This window comes from Sebastes fasciatus, chromosome 8 (assembly GCF_043250625.1).
Source record: "Sebastes fasciatus isolate fSebFas1 chromosome 8, fSebFas1.pri, whole genome shotgun sequence".
Classification (NCBI taxonomy): Eukaryota; Metazoa; Chordata; class Actinopteri; order Perciformes; family Sebastidae; genus Sebastes; species Sebastes fasciatus.
Genome location: NC_133802.1, coordinates 11,316,745 through 11,334,616, shown reverse-complemented (window position 1 = coordinate 11,334,616; position 17,872 = coordinate 11,316,745). Strand labels below are relative to the sequence as shown.

The window sequence follows — 17,872 nt, the reverse complement described above, 5'->3', positions numbered from 1 at the left end:
TAACATGGCAAAGTCAAAACCAACAGGCAACAACAGCTGTCAGTGTGTCAGTGTGCTGAATTGACTATGACTTGCCAAAAACGGCATGTGATTATCATAAAGTGGGCATGTCTGTAAAGGGGAGACTCGTGGGTACCCATAGAACCCATTTTCATTCACATATCTTGAGGTCAGAGGTCAAGGGACCCCTTTGAAAATGGCCGTGACAGTTTTTCCTCGACAAAATTTTGCGTAAATTGGGAGCGTTATTTAGTCTCCTTTGCAACAATCTAGTATGACATGGTTGGTACCAATGGATTCCTTAGGTTTTTAGTTTCATAAGATGCCAGCATATTCACTTAACTTCAACATATTCATTCATCCACATATATCTGAACCCGCTACAACCTAAAAACTGAAAGTTGAATTAATGTGTTAAAGAAATTAGTGTCATTAAAACAAATTTGCGTTAACGCGTATTATCACATTCACTTTGACAGCCCTACTTTACACCTATACCATTCACTGTATATGGTTTTTTTCCACCATTTTTTTCTTGCCTGAGTCGATGATTGTACACTCACCATATGTGAGTGCTGCTCAACTAACTTGATTACATAAAGATTGCATAACATTAAGTTCTCTGCATTGCCTATGTGCATGAACCAATTCTCACTTTTCATCTTTTGATGCCCTGTTTCCTGCTGAGCTGCAGTCATGTAAACAATTGCTTTTTCCACAGGCAGCTGATAAAAGCGGCGCTGAGGCCGGGTATGTGCAGGCAGGCACGACCTCATATCGGTGATGGACTGACTGTCTGTCACTCTAGACTGAGTGTTTCTAAGCATCTCTGCACCGGGACTCATTGCAGGGTCCCTGCGGGGTGACAGAAGGTACAAGCAATGACCGATCAAAGATAGGTGATGGAAGACTCTTAACACTATAACGCCGGGAGTGAAAAAGTACTTTAGTTGATGAGATGGAATAAATGGAGCAGACAAACAACCACACGGGGCTGGGTTGATGGATGGGAAGTGAGCCTATATGAAGAAATAAGATACTTGATGGGCAGTACTTAAAATGTGTAGAAAATTACAGCTTTCCTGTCACAGGATATGACAGGCCTTGTTATATGAAAAAAAAGGTGCATGTGACAATTGGAATTTGGTGTGGATTGGTAAAAAGCCATAGCTCAGTTTAAAAAGGATATGAGAGAAGCAATCTCATATCCCAGCCCAGTCGCACAGCAGTTCGTGAAATAGTCACAAAATTGAATGTATTCATTCAGGTACATAGACACGAATGTCACAGGACTTTTGCCCAGGAGACCGGTGTTCGTGTCCCGTGCGAAACTAGAAGTCAAAGTTGATTAATTTGTCACGTAATTTCCGTACTTAAGTTACGGCAGTAGTTCCGTAGTTATTTTAACCAAAACCACAATCTTTTCCAAAGCCTAACTAAGTAGTTTTGCTGCCTAAGCCTTATCAAGTCGATCTATTCTTAAACCTAACTAAACCTAACCTAAGTAGTTTTATTTTGAAAAGACTGGTGCAGAAATTGACACGTGCATCACGTGTTGCTGGACAATCGTAGGAAAAAGCACAAAAAATACGTTGTTGAAAGTCGTGCTGAGCGTCATGAAAAAAATGGAAATTCGTGTCTATATGCACAAATCAAATAGATTACATTTTGTGAGTATTTCATGAACTGCCGTGAGGCTGTGTTGCAAATCCACAACCTCCAATGTCTTAGCAAAAAACTGTGATTGCGGAAAGAGAAAAGAACTGTATCCTACTTACACTTTCAAAGCACACCCAACACTTGATTGGCGTTGAGTCTGAGCCTTGACTGAAGATCTCTTTGTGTATCCACTGGTGCTCCTGGGAAATAGGGCTGGTGGCGGGACCGTGACTCTTCGACCCACTCTAATGACACTTCAGGATATGTATCTCTGATACCTTACACATAAAGACACCTGGGAATAGCAGATTATAATTAGTTTGCGGGCCATTCTTTGTGGGGGAGAATCAGACGATTAGCGGTTGGAACAGGAAAAAGTCATTAGTTCATCTCATTATAGTCACAATTACCTGGAGGAGGGAAAGAAGATGATCTATTAGGCATCATATATCACTGATCCAAAGTCTAAGAGTTGTGGACTCATAATCCCATTATGGGACATAACCTAACATCATCTCCAAAGTCAGACCATGTGCTGTATTGGAAACGATCGCTCGCGGAAACACAACATCAACTATGATTCACTGTTTGGAGGACTTGAAGTGGCTCTCGGATTCAGAAAGTTTCTCTTGCATCAATTTTCATTTTAAAATTAGATCAAAAAAAAAAAGTGGTTGCAATTCCAAATGCCTCTGCAAACACATGTAGAGCACGGCAGAGAAAATGTCTCGCTACAACAGTAAATGTTGGCTGATCATAACCTGCTGTAATGTAGCTGCAGCCCTGTTACCATGGTGTAGCGCAGGGTCTCCAGTATGCAAATCACTGTCATCTGTTAAAGACATATTGTGGACGGGTCGAAAGATCCAAAATAAAGTAATAGCACTTGTAATTGAAAGTGGACTCTTTCAACAATTTTACTGTATTAAGACATTAAACAATAACAACTGAAGAAGAGTGTACTGCATACATGCAAAGAACAAAACCATATAGACTGAGATCTACAGTAACACTCACTAAGTACAGTATGCAAACAATTATCCTAAAATATCAGCTGCAAATATATCAGCCAGCCCTGCCATTTCCAACTTCTAGCTGTGAAAACAAACACTGTGCCGCAATGTGACAAACTCTCAAAGTATGTCTTACAACTAAGAAAGTGTTTCTTAATGGACAACGAACGTCGAGTTTGAGCACATGAATATTGTACAACAATAAAAATGAAAACATACTCACTGTGCTCCAGAATCAGTTCCTCAGTTTGCTGAAGGTGCCGAGAAGAATGCACATGAAGGAAAAATAATGAAATGTGTTTTTCAGCGTCTGCTGCTGCCTCGTTTTAACTCTGCTCCATCAATGCTCTGGGCACCGGGCTTGTGGAGTACGGGGAGGTTATTTGATGAACATGAGCAACAGGCTGCCCTCCCTTCCCCTCCTTCCCTTATCCCCTCCTTCCCTTCCCTTTGCCCTCGTCTCTCCCTCTCTCGCCTTCCTCACCCCCCCCACCCTCTTCCTCCAGCGCTGACATCAGAAGTGGGTGTGCCATTATAACACAAGCTTTGGAGAGAAATCCATGGCAACCACCATCTTAGAGAGCCGTGCTTCCCCTCCACCTTTAAACGAGAATAATCCCCGTCTTTTGATTATGGATTCACACAAAAGGGTTATATTTGTCCGGTGGGTTACCCGGCTGAGAGGGGAGGGAGGGAGGGAGGAGGGGAGGGGAGGCGAGGGGAGGGCCGCTGTAGGCTGGCTCAGACTCACCAGGGTGTCCAATTTTAGACAAGTGGTGGGAAATGCTATCATGAGGTATGATGATAAGGAGGAAAGGATGTCTCACACAGAGAATGTTTATCACCGCCAGAGCAAATGCTGCCTTTATGTGATTTCTCTAATGCTTCTTATCATTTGTTCCCATTGAAGTAATGTCTTGTCTTTAGATGATATGAAGGATGTCATATTGTTTAAATTCAGAGGAGAAGATGGTCGTAAAGTCCAAAGTGAGGAAATGCAATTTAAAATCAATATAAAATGAATTTGATATGTGTGCATAACGAAACATGTGTTATGCGTGGCATGTCTGCATTTTGTCCACTGAGCAAACAGTTTTTGGGTCTATTATACCTTTATTGATCTACCTGTCTTGAACTGAATGGGACCTGCAGAAGTAAACGCACATGACAAGTCAATCTCAGCGTATTATTCTTACTTCAGTGCTGTTATGACCCATAATGGTGAAGTGAAAAAACCTAAATGTGCATTATTTTTTTTGGTGCAGGTCCAATTTTCTTCCCCAGTCTGCTGTGTATTGCTAGTGTTTAAAAATGATTATTATTTGACGACTGTGGACCAAGCACCGAGTATGTGTTTTCATAAAGAGATATATTGTAAAGGAAAGGAAGCATCTAGCTATTATAAGCTGTTTTCTGGGTGTGACACAATGACACAGACCAAGAATGAGAATAACACAATCACAACGTTTTCCTGGGAAGAAAGAGAGAAAGAAACCTCTGCAGTAGCCTACAAAATTATCATAAGGCCCCTGCTACATGGGAGTTTGAACTCTAAAACGCTGATTTTGTATTGAGCGATATGAGAGATGTTGTCTTTCTCAAAACAAACAGAGTTAAATGATTATCATCTACATGCACTGCTGCATCCAACAGGCTGCATGTCCATTTTGTTTTGACTGAGCTTACACAGCACAATGAGCACACGGCCTGGCCGCTGTGGCAAACCACATATCTGATCATGTCTCCTGATATCAAGACTAACAAGCACCACTATATTCCAGGCATCCTTCATAATATTGACACAAGTGCAAAGACTAGGAAAGGTGGGATTTTGCTAAAATCCGATTAAAATGAACAAGACCGAGAGTGTATTCCAAATCTCTTAATTGCATCCATGTTTCCCTCACTTGCGTCTTTTCCTTCCTTCCCACCGGGGGTGCATGGAGAGATACAAGGAAACCACGTGAGGAGAGGGGTTAATGAGGAAATATGTTTTATTTATTATATTTAAATTATATAACTTATGTCAAACCCAACGCACTCAGCCTCACAGGTGAATGAATTGAAATTAAAATAAATGATTCGCTGACAGACAGACTTTCCTACTCTCTCTGACTTTAGGCTAATTGTATCCATAATAAAGGTTAATGACCGATCATGAAAAGAAAAATAAAGGAACTGAGTTTTGTTTGTGGTCCCTTTTCCTATTCAAACCTACAATTAACACAGGTTTTTAACTAGATGGTGAGTCAGAAATAAAATACATATATATATATATATATATATGTATAAAACTTTTAATCAGTGATCTGTCTTCATTCTGGTATGAAACTCCAGTGATGTTGACATGTATCATATCAGTCCGATCAGCTGTAGTGGCCAATCAATAACTGATATCCAATAAGAGGGCGTGTCGGTCGATAAAAGACTTCCGTGAAGGCTGCTCTTGTGTAGCCTCGCTCATGGCTCCTCGCTCCTATGTGCAGAAATAAGAGCTTTGAGGCTGCCTTCAAGACGGCGGACCAGAATGACTTCCGGTTCAAGTGCGGATCGAGGAGCGAGGAAATATCAAATAAGAGACTTGGGATGTAGATTAAGAGTCTATAGGCATGCTTGCAGCTCTGGAAGGGTGTACTTAGGCACAGTGGCGCTTTGAGATAAATGCTAATAAAAGCTAACGTGAGCATGCCAACATGCCCACAATGATAATGGTACTGTAACATGCTGACGTTTAGAAGGTTTAATGTTTATCACTGTCGTAGTTATAATATTAGCTAATTAGCACTAAACACAAAGTACAGCTGATGATGGGAATATCATTAGTTCAACAGGTATTTGGTCATAAACTAAAGTATTGGACAAATAAAAATTATATATGACACCAATATTATTACATTTCATGCTGTGGGGGATATAAATGTCTGAATAATGATAATCCACCCAATAGTTGTGGAGAAATTACACCAACCGAATGAGTGAACCAGGTTCAGGCGATGCTGATGGACTTGGGCATGAGTAAAAGTTGAAACAACCTCACCTGCTCTCCCAAAAATATGTCTTCCCTTGAGCAAAAATTCAAAATACATAACCGTCCCCCTTTTCTGACCCCACATCCTCCACTATTCATTTTCACACAGTCCCTGATGGCACTAGAGAGAGAGACTTGTCTCAGTCTGGACAAATCCAAAACATCCAAAGTGGTGGACCGACCAGAACCAGAATTACATTGCAATTCATAAAAAGCCATGCTGCTTGGGAGGCTAAAAATATGTGCTCACTTTCATGTTGCAGCTTTTGGTGGCAAGATTGTGCATTTTTAATTTTAGATTAAAGATGACTTGTTGTTGTTCATGACTAAGTCTGAATATATTCTAATTTTGGCTTGACACTTGGGTGGGCTAGTTAATGGGTGTTAATTGAGCTGCAGTTAAACGGCACGGCACAACCAAGGGGACCAAATATATTCAGAAATCAAATCAGTAACAAATCCACCCTTGCTGTATTTGCAATTCATAACTGTTAATCACAGTACATTAAGATTCAGGCAGGCTGTGTTTCCTACAAATTGGGTAGAAGTACTACCTCAACTAGAAAATCATCCAAAAATGACAAATCTAATTTTAAGAAGCAAAAAGTGGATGGTTTTGAGAAGCTGTTTCACCAGCAGTGATTGCACCTAAAGGTGTTCACCTGCTGATTGTTGATTGCTAATTACTGATACAATTTTAACACATTTTGATCTGAGGATTGGTGTGCTCTCTGACACTGCATCTTTTTCTCTGACAGTTTTCCTCAGTGGTGAATTGTTGTTTTTCCACTGCTTCTTACTGTTTAAAGACGTCAAATGTTCTTTGATCCTGCGGCTTGTGGAGAATTTGCGTGGCTTGATAATCAAATACCATTTTCAAAGAAACCTTTTACCTCCAAATCCTCGGAGGAGAAAAAAATTCAGTGCGTCTCCCTGATGGTGTCGAAACTATTTTGTTCAAGGTTACAAATGAAGAATGCAGATACGTGTCAGTGTTAGTGGATATTACTGGTCAGGCTCCTCTACTTTATAAATGGTAAACAAACTGGACTCTTTACCATGAAACCTTTTAATTGAACTTAATAATAACAGATAATTTAATTATCTGAATAAAACAAACATGCCCACTCTTAATCAATGTGGCTTTATTTTTGCCTCACTGATTAGTATGTAAGGTGTGCAACAGAGCTCAATTTTTGGGTCACTGCTCTTTTCCTTACGCAGTATGCTAAAAAGTACCTAGTAGCCACATATTCCTGGACAACTCAGACAGTTTTGAGAACTTTGCCAAGTGTATGTCTGTGATATAGATATTGATATATATCGATATAGATAAATACAGATATTGTGACCGCGATAACGTTGCAACCGTGCAAGATGCAGTCACAAAACTTTACAGGTGTGTAGTTGAGATCAAAATGAGGGTTTATTTCGAAGATTGGTGTGGTCCATACAAGGGCGTCTTAAAAAGGGGGGTAGGAAGTGGGGAAGGGGCCATTGACCAAACAATTTATGCCCGATTTGGCGTTGCGGCTGGTGTGACCCCATTGCAAGATGGTCTCTAGTGTTGTTTAGTATAGTTGTTTTCTCATATGAACTCTGGACCTGATTCTCTTGCACTTTCACACATGTAGCTCACAATAGCAGATTGTCCATGTCAGATGCGTTCTCATCTCCTGGAAAGACTGTTTAGTTTAGGTGGTTTAGGTGAAGGATGGCACCTGGGTAGAGCATGCAGGAGGCAGGACATGACGTGGTCACATAGCCGGTTTGTAATTTGGTCATAAACAACCAATTCTCTTGACGATCCTTGAATTTGTCTGACAATTTTGGAGTTGGCCATTACGACGAAGTTCCTGAATCTCGCCGTCTCTCCAGTTAGACATTTTCGTTGCCGTCTTTGCGTAAATGACTACTCTTCTTCACCCACAAATGTTTTCTTCCGGTTTTGCGGCAGCTGCATGAAACATCATCAACTTGCCCACATTACACAGACTTTGTAGCCTACTATGGAGCTGGCAGTGTAAAGACTGTTTAACGTTTGAATGATTCGGACATTTGAGTTCGCACATAAAGCTACAGCAGTGCATGGGTGAAAGTGGCTTATGTTGTGGTCACATCCTGGAAAGCCAACTTTCTCCATCAGCTGTATTTCCACTTTAATTCTTAACACATTTCCTGGCAACGGCGCATTAACATTGTGCTACTGCTCAGTCGGAGCCATCTTTACTTTCTATTTGTTTCCCACAGACATCTAATCACCATCCCACTTCCAGTGCGGATGAGTCTTGGGCAATTAAAACTGTTGTTGAGTTAAAAATCACTCAGAATCCTAATTATTTTTGCAAAGTAGTTATGCTGCACAGTGAAAAGAACACAATGTGTTTTTCACTGACAGTCAAGAAGAAGGTCGGGAGTGACTGCTTATGTCTTTACAGTTTGTGAATTGGCTTGGCCACTGAGGTCTTAAGCTGTGGCAACAGCGTGACTCATTGCTCTGAGTGATGTCATGTTTTATTGATCTGGAAGACTCATACTCTCCTGTTTATAGGAATAGACTTGGAATAATAAATATAGAGACATTCTGAAGTTTCTAGAATTTAAGATGTATTTGGTTCTCATTAACATAATCTGCTGATAATCATTTAAATGCGTCCAAATGTCTGTGTTGACCGACTATTATTTTAACATTTAAATGATCGAGCTCTCATAATACATTTGAGAGGAATAAACGTCATCATGTGTTGCCATCCATGTTTGCCTCGACTGTTTCAACCATGCACCGAGAACGAGGTGAAGACTTTGTGGGAGGCACTCTTTCTATGAAAATGGACAAGTTCTTTATTTCCATGCAAACATAGACAAACAAGCTCTCTCCTCACATAATCACATGGGTTCAACAGCTTTTGTTCCCTACCATTGTCATCAGAGTAGCTGAAATGGCTTTCTTTGTTATTAGCAGCGCTTACTCACTGCAGAGTTGATGCTGGTAATGCAGCAGTCCTGATGACATCAATTAAAAAAAAAGTAATCCAAAGCAAAAATTAGAAAAAGGCCTCGTAGATAATGAGAATCACTCTCATTATCCCCTTCTTTTTATTAAAGTTTTGACCAAATGGAAACACGTTCTAGGAATTGCTGCTTGGGGTTCTCAGAATGACGTTCATCATGCCCTATCCTGGCTCGGATGAATTAAGAAACTCAATGAGTGTAGGAGGGAGAAATGAGATTGATCATCTAATTTTCTCATTAGCTTGACCTGTTGTGGCAGGAAAAGTATGTTATACTCTGCCAGAAGCTGCACAAAGGTCGATACAACAGCAACGAGGTAATGTGCAACCCGCGGCAATGATTACATTGGAGCAGAAGCACAGTGGCTTTGCTTCTTCGATGTGTGATTTCCAGTGGTGGAAGAAGGGTTCAGATGCTTACTTAAAGGGATAGTTTGGGTGTTTTGAAGTGGGGTTGTATGAGGTATTTATCTGTAGGTGTATTACTTACAGTACAGACAGTCGGCGTGCCCCCAGCTTGGAGAATCAGACAGGAGTACCGGCGTCGGAGCAAAGCAATACAGTGCTGTGGATGGGGATGGCAGAAAAAAGTATTTTAGCCACCTAAAAGAAAGGCTCACCTAAAAAAGTGTACGCTATGTTAATAATAATAATTAATAATCCTCAATTAAAAGCCACTGCAGTTTCACACAGTCCTGCAAATATTTCAGAATAAAAGCCTTGTGTTAGTGAAGGAATTCTGTCCACAAAAAAAGCTAGAGTACTCCAGACACAGAAAGTATAACTTTGGCTTTCGAGGCAGCCCTGCACGTTCTAGCTCACGATTACGTGGATTATATACAAATTAAGTGCATTACTTTTTGTAGGTATGAGTACGAACAGTGAATGTAGAACAACCTGCTTGAGTAAATGTAGCTACTTATTTATTTCGCACCACTGGTGATTTAAAGATACTTCACATATTATGTATTACGCACTATATAATGTCTGCTAATAGAGGAATGCAATGGTCTGGAAAATAGCTCAAAAACTGATGCATGATTTGCACCATCTGTAAAAATCCAAACCAAAATGAGTTTCAGGTGCCAAAGAGGCACAGCTGCCTCTGTTTGATTGAGATCAGTCATAATCTGAACTTTACCTTGCAAACACAATTGAGTTGATCTGGCATTGCAAGTGTCAATATTGCAACTCCTTAGAGTGTGAGTCGAAGACAAAGATAACATCAGAATGTGCTGGAATCAAATCAGAGAAGAACGAGTGAACAGTATAACAAGACCTGCTATCACGGAGCGGAAGAGTCGGAACACAATGTATGACAGTGTGGAAACGTGTGGGAGGTGTCTGTGACCTCTGCCTATTTCTGACAGCTGTCAGGCTGCAGTGTTGGATCAAACAACACACTCATCATGCTATTCACATGTGAAAAACACGGAATACATCTACCACTAATGGTTGTGTGTTGAGTACAAAGGTATGCGTCTGTTTCTGAGACAAAATATGCAAGACACATTAGATTTATTTGGTTCAAGGTCCAAATGGAATCTTCCTGATATTAAATATCAAGGACAAAAAAAACATTTAAAAAATCTTTACTCTTTGATTATTTGTGTGATGACACATTTTCACCCTTGTTTATAATGAAATGTTAAGTCGTCCACCTGGATGCTCTAAAAATTCTATCTTCCAGAAGTAGCGCAGGGATCTATTTCAAACCCATTTTTTGGCAGGTAAAGTGGTCCATCTGTTGGGTGAACCAGTTTGCATATTTCCTAAAATATGTGCTCATTTGAACATTTTCCTCGTGAAGTAATGGCTTATTAAGCAGCATTATAAAGACTCCAGTGAGCACACAGTGGAGTGGGCTCAAAAGGCTTAAAAGCACCCAGATCACAGTGGCTGAAGAGGTTGATGGTAGAAATACAAGTGTTCTAGTCAAGTGCAGGGTTTTAAATTAGCTTGATCAGTAGTAAAGCTGTGTGTTATACTAAGAAGCACAGATCTGTAATGTTAAAATTCATGGCACCCCCTCCCCCACTCACATACACACAGCAGTTACTGTAAGACCACAGTTGTTATTTACACGATTTAAAATACCATTGGTAAAATCCCACTTATCAAAATAGAAAATTGCTCCTTTTATATTCAGTTATTTCACTGTCCATATTCCACATTTATCATCACTTTGACAAACGTTTCTAATAGTTTGTATGATATCTTACGAAAAAGTTCTTTTATTTTTTGTGCGATTCCTACAAATGTCCAGCAATGCAAGCGATCAGTGCGCCTGCACAAGCCCCTACGGTGTTTAGGCAACAAAACTACTTGGTTCAGGAAAAGATTGTGGTTTGTGTTAAAATAACAGAAGTGGCGTTACTTAAGTACGGAAGTTACGTGTCAAATAAGTCAACATTGACTTCTGGTTTCACAAGGGACCTGAACAGTGGTCACCTGGGTGAAAGTACTGTGTTTTTAGACCCACCCTTCCACCACGACTTCCTCCCTATTTAGACTTTTGGAGGTGAAGTATTCCATTAAGACATTTCTGGCATCCTGGTGAATGTAAGTACAATATTCACTCTTTTTTTTTAGCTCTACTAACTCCTTAAGGTACTGTGTGTAGGATATTGCGGCATGTAGTGGTGTGGTTGCAGATTGCAACCAACTGAGTACCCTTTTCCAAGACTGCAGTAATGTGAGCAGCCAAGTGCAAAAGCGTAGTATCGCCAGAGGTCTTTACCAGAAAATAACAAAACTTTAGAAGCAAGGGAAGTCAGACGGCAGCTGGCAGTACCATGGTTTTGCACTCTGTGGCTCACGATATTGCAGTTTCACAAGCATGTCGGAGAACTACGGTGGACTTCAGGTAACGCAAAAACGTGAAAAGCTCTCTCTAGAGCCAATGTTTGGTTTGTCCATTCTGGGCTACTGTAGAAACATGGCGGAGCAACATGGTGGACTCTGTAAAGAGGACCCGCTCTCTATGTAGATATGAACGGCTCATTCTAAACTAACGAAAACACAACAATTCTTAGTTTCAGGTGTTTTATACACTAATGAAAACATAGTTATGAATACTATATTCTATTTCTGCTAATATATCCCCCTTAAATGTTTAACAATGTTCCTTTAAAAGCGTCTGTTCTGAGCTTTGTTCAGTGAAATCAGTTGCCGGCCGCAGCTGAAAACAACGCTATGGAGCGGTGAGAGTGAACCAAAGCAGTGAAGTTGTGGACCAGAAAACCAAAAAGTTGAGCTGAAAGACGCTATAACCGCAGATTCAGGTGATAATTCTCTTGGGGTTCATCACTAGAACGACCCCTTTCACATTACACGGATTTATTTCATCTATTGTTATTATAAAAGCATTAATTACATCCACTTTAAAGTAATTCCTGATGCTCAAATTTAAAGCATCTCCTCGCCTTCAGTAGTGAGCAAAGGTCAAAACGTCAAAAGGATAGTTGAATGGATTTCCAGTACCTTGACCCAAGCTGTTCTGACTAATGTACATTCACGCATAAAATGTAGAAAAATTCTTCTTACTTCTGTTCTGCACTTCAAGCATTAATCATATCCTTCATTAGTTTTCTTCAGGGAGTTTTAATAAAGAATGAAAATGTCAATGTATTATATTGTGTTTCTCTTTCCTACCTTAAAATATTTACCACATTCTGCCAAAAAAGTCCTGTGCCAAAGAACTCTCTCTAAAAAAATAATTCAGTATCAATACATCTTCACTCATGACTCACGACTAATGGATTATGGATGAATGATGCATTATCCACAAGCCCATTCTATCACCAGAACATAACATGTTTGCACTTGTGCTGTGAACAGGAGGCCTGTTTTGGGATTACAGAGTCTACTGTATCATTATTAGTCCAACCTACAATAAAACACTCAGGCACTAGGTTTGAAAGCTCAAGAGGCGCATTTCATTACACACCGACTATGAAAGAGGACATCTGCCAATTGATTTTTGCAAAGAATTTAGAAGAATACCCTCATAGTACAGAAAACTCCCACAGTTAGAAGCAGCGCCCCTGCCTTTTACTTTCGCAGTATGACTCAGCGCACCTTCGTCTCCTCTCACCAATGCTGGAATGTTTTGTTAGCCAGGTGAGCAGACCTCTGGAGGTGAAAAGAGGAAGTTTACCAGTTTCCTCTCTTTCTGAGATTCTTTGATCGAGTCTTCAAAGGAAAAATCAATGAAGGGATCAGGACATTTTCAGTCACGAATGCAAGCTACAAAAGGAGGTAAGCTGTAGAGAGCAGCAGCAAAATCACAACAAGCAGATGGTGCATATCTAGTGAAGTGCTCCCTTTTGCCATGCAACTTGATTTTTAAATATTAACCACACACACTGATTCATGACAGTAAAAAAATTAATCAAAATAAAAAAATCGAATTACCTTTAGAGAGAAAAACGCTACTACAAAATATCACCTTACCATGTGACATTGTCCACTGATTACGCGTCCATCTACCCCTCCCACTCTGAGGTAAAAGCAATTTAGCGATCATGTACTTGACAAGCTGCAATGAGACAGTACATGTCTTAGTTCTTTGTGGGTGTTTCTGCAAAGCAGAATGAGAGTTTTGCTGCCATTCAGACCGGACAGCAGAGCTCATGCTGAGCTTGATTGTGTCCTGCCACCTTCTGTGTCATATATACCTCATATTAAAAGGTAATTTTAACCTAAATCCAGTCTAGGTTTGCCACTGCCACTGTAAGGGGATGAAATTACAGGTTGTGAATAAGAGAGCCTGAGTGTAGTGCTTGTGCACAAAGGAAGTTGTCAGAAAGAGTGTGCTGAAAATTTCCCTCTAACTTCCAACTGCTGACATTTATTTTTGCTTGTGTTGAAGGCAGTTACAAATTTGGAGTACTTTTTGTACTGATACTCCCTTGTGGATAATAGATTCACAAATTAAATACTTCAGATCAGTAAATTTGAACACATTCACCTTGAATCCATTCTCAAAATGGAGAAATAATCTCTGAAGTTAAAATATGTTTACAAATGTTTAAAGGTGCTAAATGCGAGATTGGCAAGCATTTCTATTGCCTCCGCACGGCTCTCAACATGGCGACAGCTGAGCCGGCGGCTTTAGCTAACGGTGCTAACAGCGCCATCAGTGAAAACAAAGGCAACAATGCTGTCGGAGCTACCGGAGGGTGGGTGCTGCACGACAGCAGTCAGGACGGCATTATCAGCTGTGAACGCCGTATGAGAGCATCGCAAAGCGGTGGCCGTGAGCTTGCCAGTGGGGCACGCTCACATGCACGAACAAGCACAAAAAGCACGCGCAGCCGGCCAGGCAAAGTCAACAAAGTGAGGAGAAGCTCGGATTACAACACAGAGCGACTTCATTCTCTGCTCAGGTAGACATTGCTCCTCTATATCTTTACATTGCAAATAGTTGTTTGCTGCTATATCAATGATCTGGATATCGAATAGAGCACCTTTAAGTTACTCTTTCAAAACATTTTTATAAAAGTGTCTCCATCATCAGCAGGTGAACATATTCATATATTGCAGCAGGAAGCTGTGAGTTGACAGAATCAAGAAAAAGAAAAAACATTTCCTCTGCAGAAACGGCTAAAACATTCAGCAAGAACGGAACAAAAGCACGAGTTAGGAAATAATTAGTGCTTCAGTGTTTAATGAACTGAGACTGTAATTATACCACAACCCCATTCTGTGTGTTTTGTGCTCTTCTCTACCGGAAGAATAATACACGATTTAAACATATTGTCCAGCATTCATCATTCTTGTAAAGCCCTTTGGCCGACATGACACAGTAAGAATAAGTATAAATGCGTCTCGGAGCACTACAGCTGTTGATGACAGAATGTAATTATATCACTGTTCCACATAAAACAAAGTGGAAAACACAGTTGGCATGGTAATATCATATTCATATATCAGCCGCTACAGCATCATATCAAGAGTCCACATGGCTTGATACCAAAAATAGCATAAGGTCTGAGCCTAGCATATGGTTTTGTCAAGATGATGCTGCTGCGGCTGCAGAATAATGATTTCTATGTTATTAGTTGTGTTGTTGCCATGGACTAAATGTCTCCTTTCCTTTCTGCTTCCTCTCCAGAGACCGTATATTCAGCCTAACCTGCATGACTTCACCCTTAATTCCCTTAGCAGGCTAATCTTAGCGCTTAGATTGCTGTTAAAGCACACAATACAATTAGCAGGCTGATACACATGACTGAGACTTCAGATCTGCATCTACTGTTTATGTCGATATTGTTTCCTAAGATTTCTTTTTACATTTTGTTTGAATCATGAGGAAATGTTTTGACTTGGCAAAAATGTTACATACTGTAATCCTTCTTTCTACATAATCAAAGCCCTCAGCTCAGGCCACTTTAAATGCAAAACATAAAAAAAACATGATGACTTATAGCCGGAAAAGCACAGGTGGAACTATTACATTAACGATGGCTGTGTTCCATTAAGTGTCCCTGGAGGCCTCTCTGGTGAGCCAGCATGTGCGATACCAAACCCTGGAACTGGCTCGCCTGAATGAAATACAGCCAGCATTAATGTTCTTAATCACAACTGTGCTTTTCCTGCTTTGACATGTCAAAATGTCTGCTGTGAAAAAGGTCTATTAGAAATTGTAACTTCAACTACCAAGTCAAACTTGAATTAGTTATTTAAGGGTCTAAAATTGAATGGGGTGAAAATTAGAATCAGTTTTACACAGTATAACATTAAGATGATTTGAATTAAATTAAATTAACTCTGGTACTTGAGCGTAGAATACCATCATTATAGACATGTAGACATTTTGACTTGTCACAGCAGGAGAAGCTCTGGGGGAACTAATAACATTAACAAAGCATACCAGAACTAATGGGATTATTAATTTTATTAATTATACCTGGGCTTTTTCTGCTGTGACTGTGTCAAAATATCTGCCATGAAAAGAGGTCTATTAGTGTGCTTGTTTAAGCAAAGAACACTCATGTTCTCAGTTTTACTTCATTCAAACTTTGAAATGTTCAGCTTCTTTATGAGATGTGTTCTCTATTCATTCAACTATTTATATTTTTAAATTTTTGGTCCAATGCGTGTGTATGGGATGCTAAAAGTGAACAATGTCTTCAACAGTTCTAGGGGCTGGTTTTTAAGACAACAACAAAACTGAAACTGCTCTCAGTCCCACTTCATATGTAGGCTATATTTTCTAACCCACATGAGTTAGCCTACACTTCATCCTTAATAAATTGGGAAGGCACAGTCAATGTCTCATCTGCTGCCACTGAAAATGACGGCTAAACCTTTCTTCACTTGTCCATTCTGAAAATAAACTTTCTTTGTTATGTTAAATGTTGCACATAGGCCTACTGTGTATCATCATGTTCAGCTACTCCTGCCTGCAGCCAGCTTTAAGTGCAACAAGATTTACATAATTTTCCATGTCTCCCAAGCAACTTAATGCTCTCACAAGACTATCCAGCTAACACAGGTGTTCGGCATTTGTCTAGTTAGCCTTCTCCTCAGGAAAGTGTGTCGCTGGTGCAGATCAGAATATAGAAGCAAAAGAGTTATTTTCCTCGGCATAATAAACGTGCATCAGACCCACGGGACTGCACCGCCCTGCACGTTCATATGACATACCCGGTTCTGCCGGCTTCCTGCTAGCTGTATGTGGCTGTAATAACGGATATATTGGCTTTAATTCATCACTTTTATTATCTTATAATACACCCGTGGGCTGTATGCTGTAAACCTGTACCGTGGTGGATGTATTAACATCGTTGTTACCAAACAACCGCTATCAGCCAGTAGCTAGTAGTTGTAGCTGGCAAGCTAACCGTTCAGTAACAGCTCCCGGAGCTTCTCTCTATATTCTGCTCTGTTTAATTTCCCTTGGCATTTTGTCCAGTAGCCTATTGCAAACCATTAATAATAACAATAACAGTTATTGAAAAGGGAAAATAAAGCTCTCCAAGCTGACAAGCTTGCTCATGTCAGTTAGCAAACCAGTTAGGTCAGTCAAACTCAAGTTCAGTTTATTCAAAAGACGTATTTGTACAATCGACTCCTGTCTAGTAACTGTCTGCAAACCTTTGCTTTGTTATGGAACAGTTTTACTTTACAAAATGAGGTTAAATAAAAGTAAATGGTGCAACAGCTAATTAGCTACGGTGGCTTCCTCTGTTTTGGTCTCTCCGGCTCTCCGTTCCCTCAAAGGTCAACACAGATAGCTTCACCAATAGGGTCAATGGCATGAATTTGCATGTCCAAGTTCACCAAAGTTGAACCCTACGCAGAACATTTGCATTAATGGTCGTGTCTTTGAAAATTGCAAAAACTAACAGTAACCATTCGAGGTCAATGCCTAACCTCAATCATCTCGCCAGAGTTTCGCAAATCGAGGGTTTGACGACCTATCCTAACCTTAACCATTTGAGGTCAATGTCCTCAACCATCTCGCCAGAGTTTCACAAATTGAGGATTACCATCTAGGCACGACCTATTTTTTCTCTCTTTGCCTCATCCATGCCTCAAGCGGATCCCTTGATCAAGCCAGTTCTATTGGAATAAATTGATTTTGCCGTATATTTGGACATTTAAAATCCTGGTCCTAGGCCATGACAGTTGAGTAATGACAACAGTTGATTGGAAACTTTTAGGTTCTCTAAAATGTAGGCTACTGAAGCACCATCTTTCAGCATAACTTTGCACACTCAAATTTTCAATAGGAAATGTTGCTTTTATAGTAAAAAGTTTAATTATATATTAGATGTTTGTTTTACATAAGTCACACAGAATTGCAGTTAAGTAATAGAAAAAATGGAAAAAGAAAAGTGGTGATGTGGAGGGGACACCATTATACTGTATCAACATACATTTAGTGACTACTAGGGACAGTCGCAGTATAATTATGGTCTCTGACACTGGGGATACATTCACTCAACGTTTTTTGTGTAAATTTATCAATTAGTAATAATTTTAGCTGGTTTTCATTTTTTCCACTGGATGTGAGCCCTTTTCTCTCCATTACTTCTATTCTGCTTCTTCTCCTGCTCTCAGCCTGAACAACCGTATAACAGTAATTGTGTATAACTGGATTACAGAAATTAAATTTTCTCTGCTATGCCTTTACCATTTTTGGACTGAGA

The 17,872-nt window shown here is 40.0% G+C and overlaps 1 protein-coding gene across 3 annotated transcripts in view; it reads right to left on the bottom strand.

The window, feature by feature from the left end:
• kcng1 (potassium voltage-gated channel, subfamily G, member 1) overlaps window positions 1-17,872 on the bottom strand; it is a 40,376-nt gene that overhangs the window by 12,558 nt on the left and 9,946 nt on the right. The window contains exons 1-2 of one of the 3 annotated variants that reach the window (XM_074643325.1): window positions 2,892-3,137; window positions 1,779-1,954 (exon numbers count right to left, since the gene is read on the bottom strand). The gene's annotated coding sequence lies outside the window, so the exon portion shown is untranslated. Of the gene's footprint in view, window positions 1-1,778; window positions 1,955-2,891; window positions 3,138-17,872 lie in introns of those variants that run through there. The other 2 variants (XM_074643324.1, XM_074643326.1) reach the window with 2 other exon arrangements.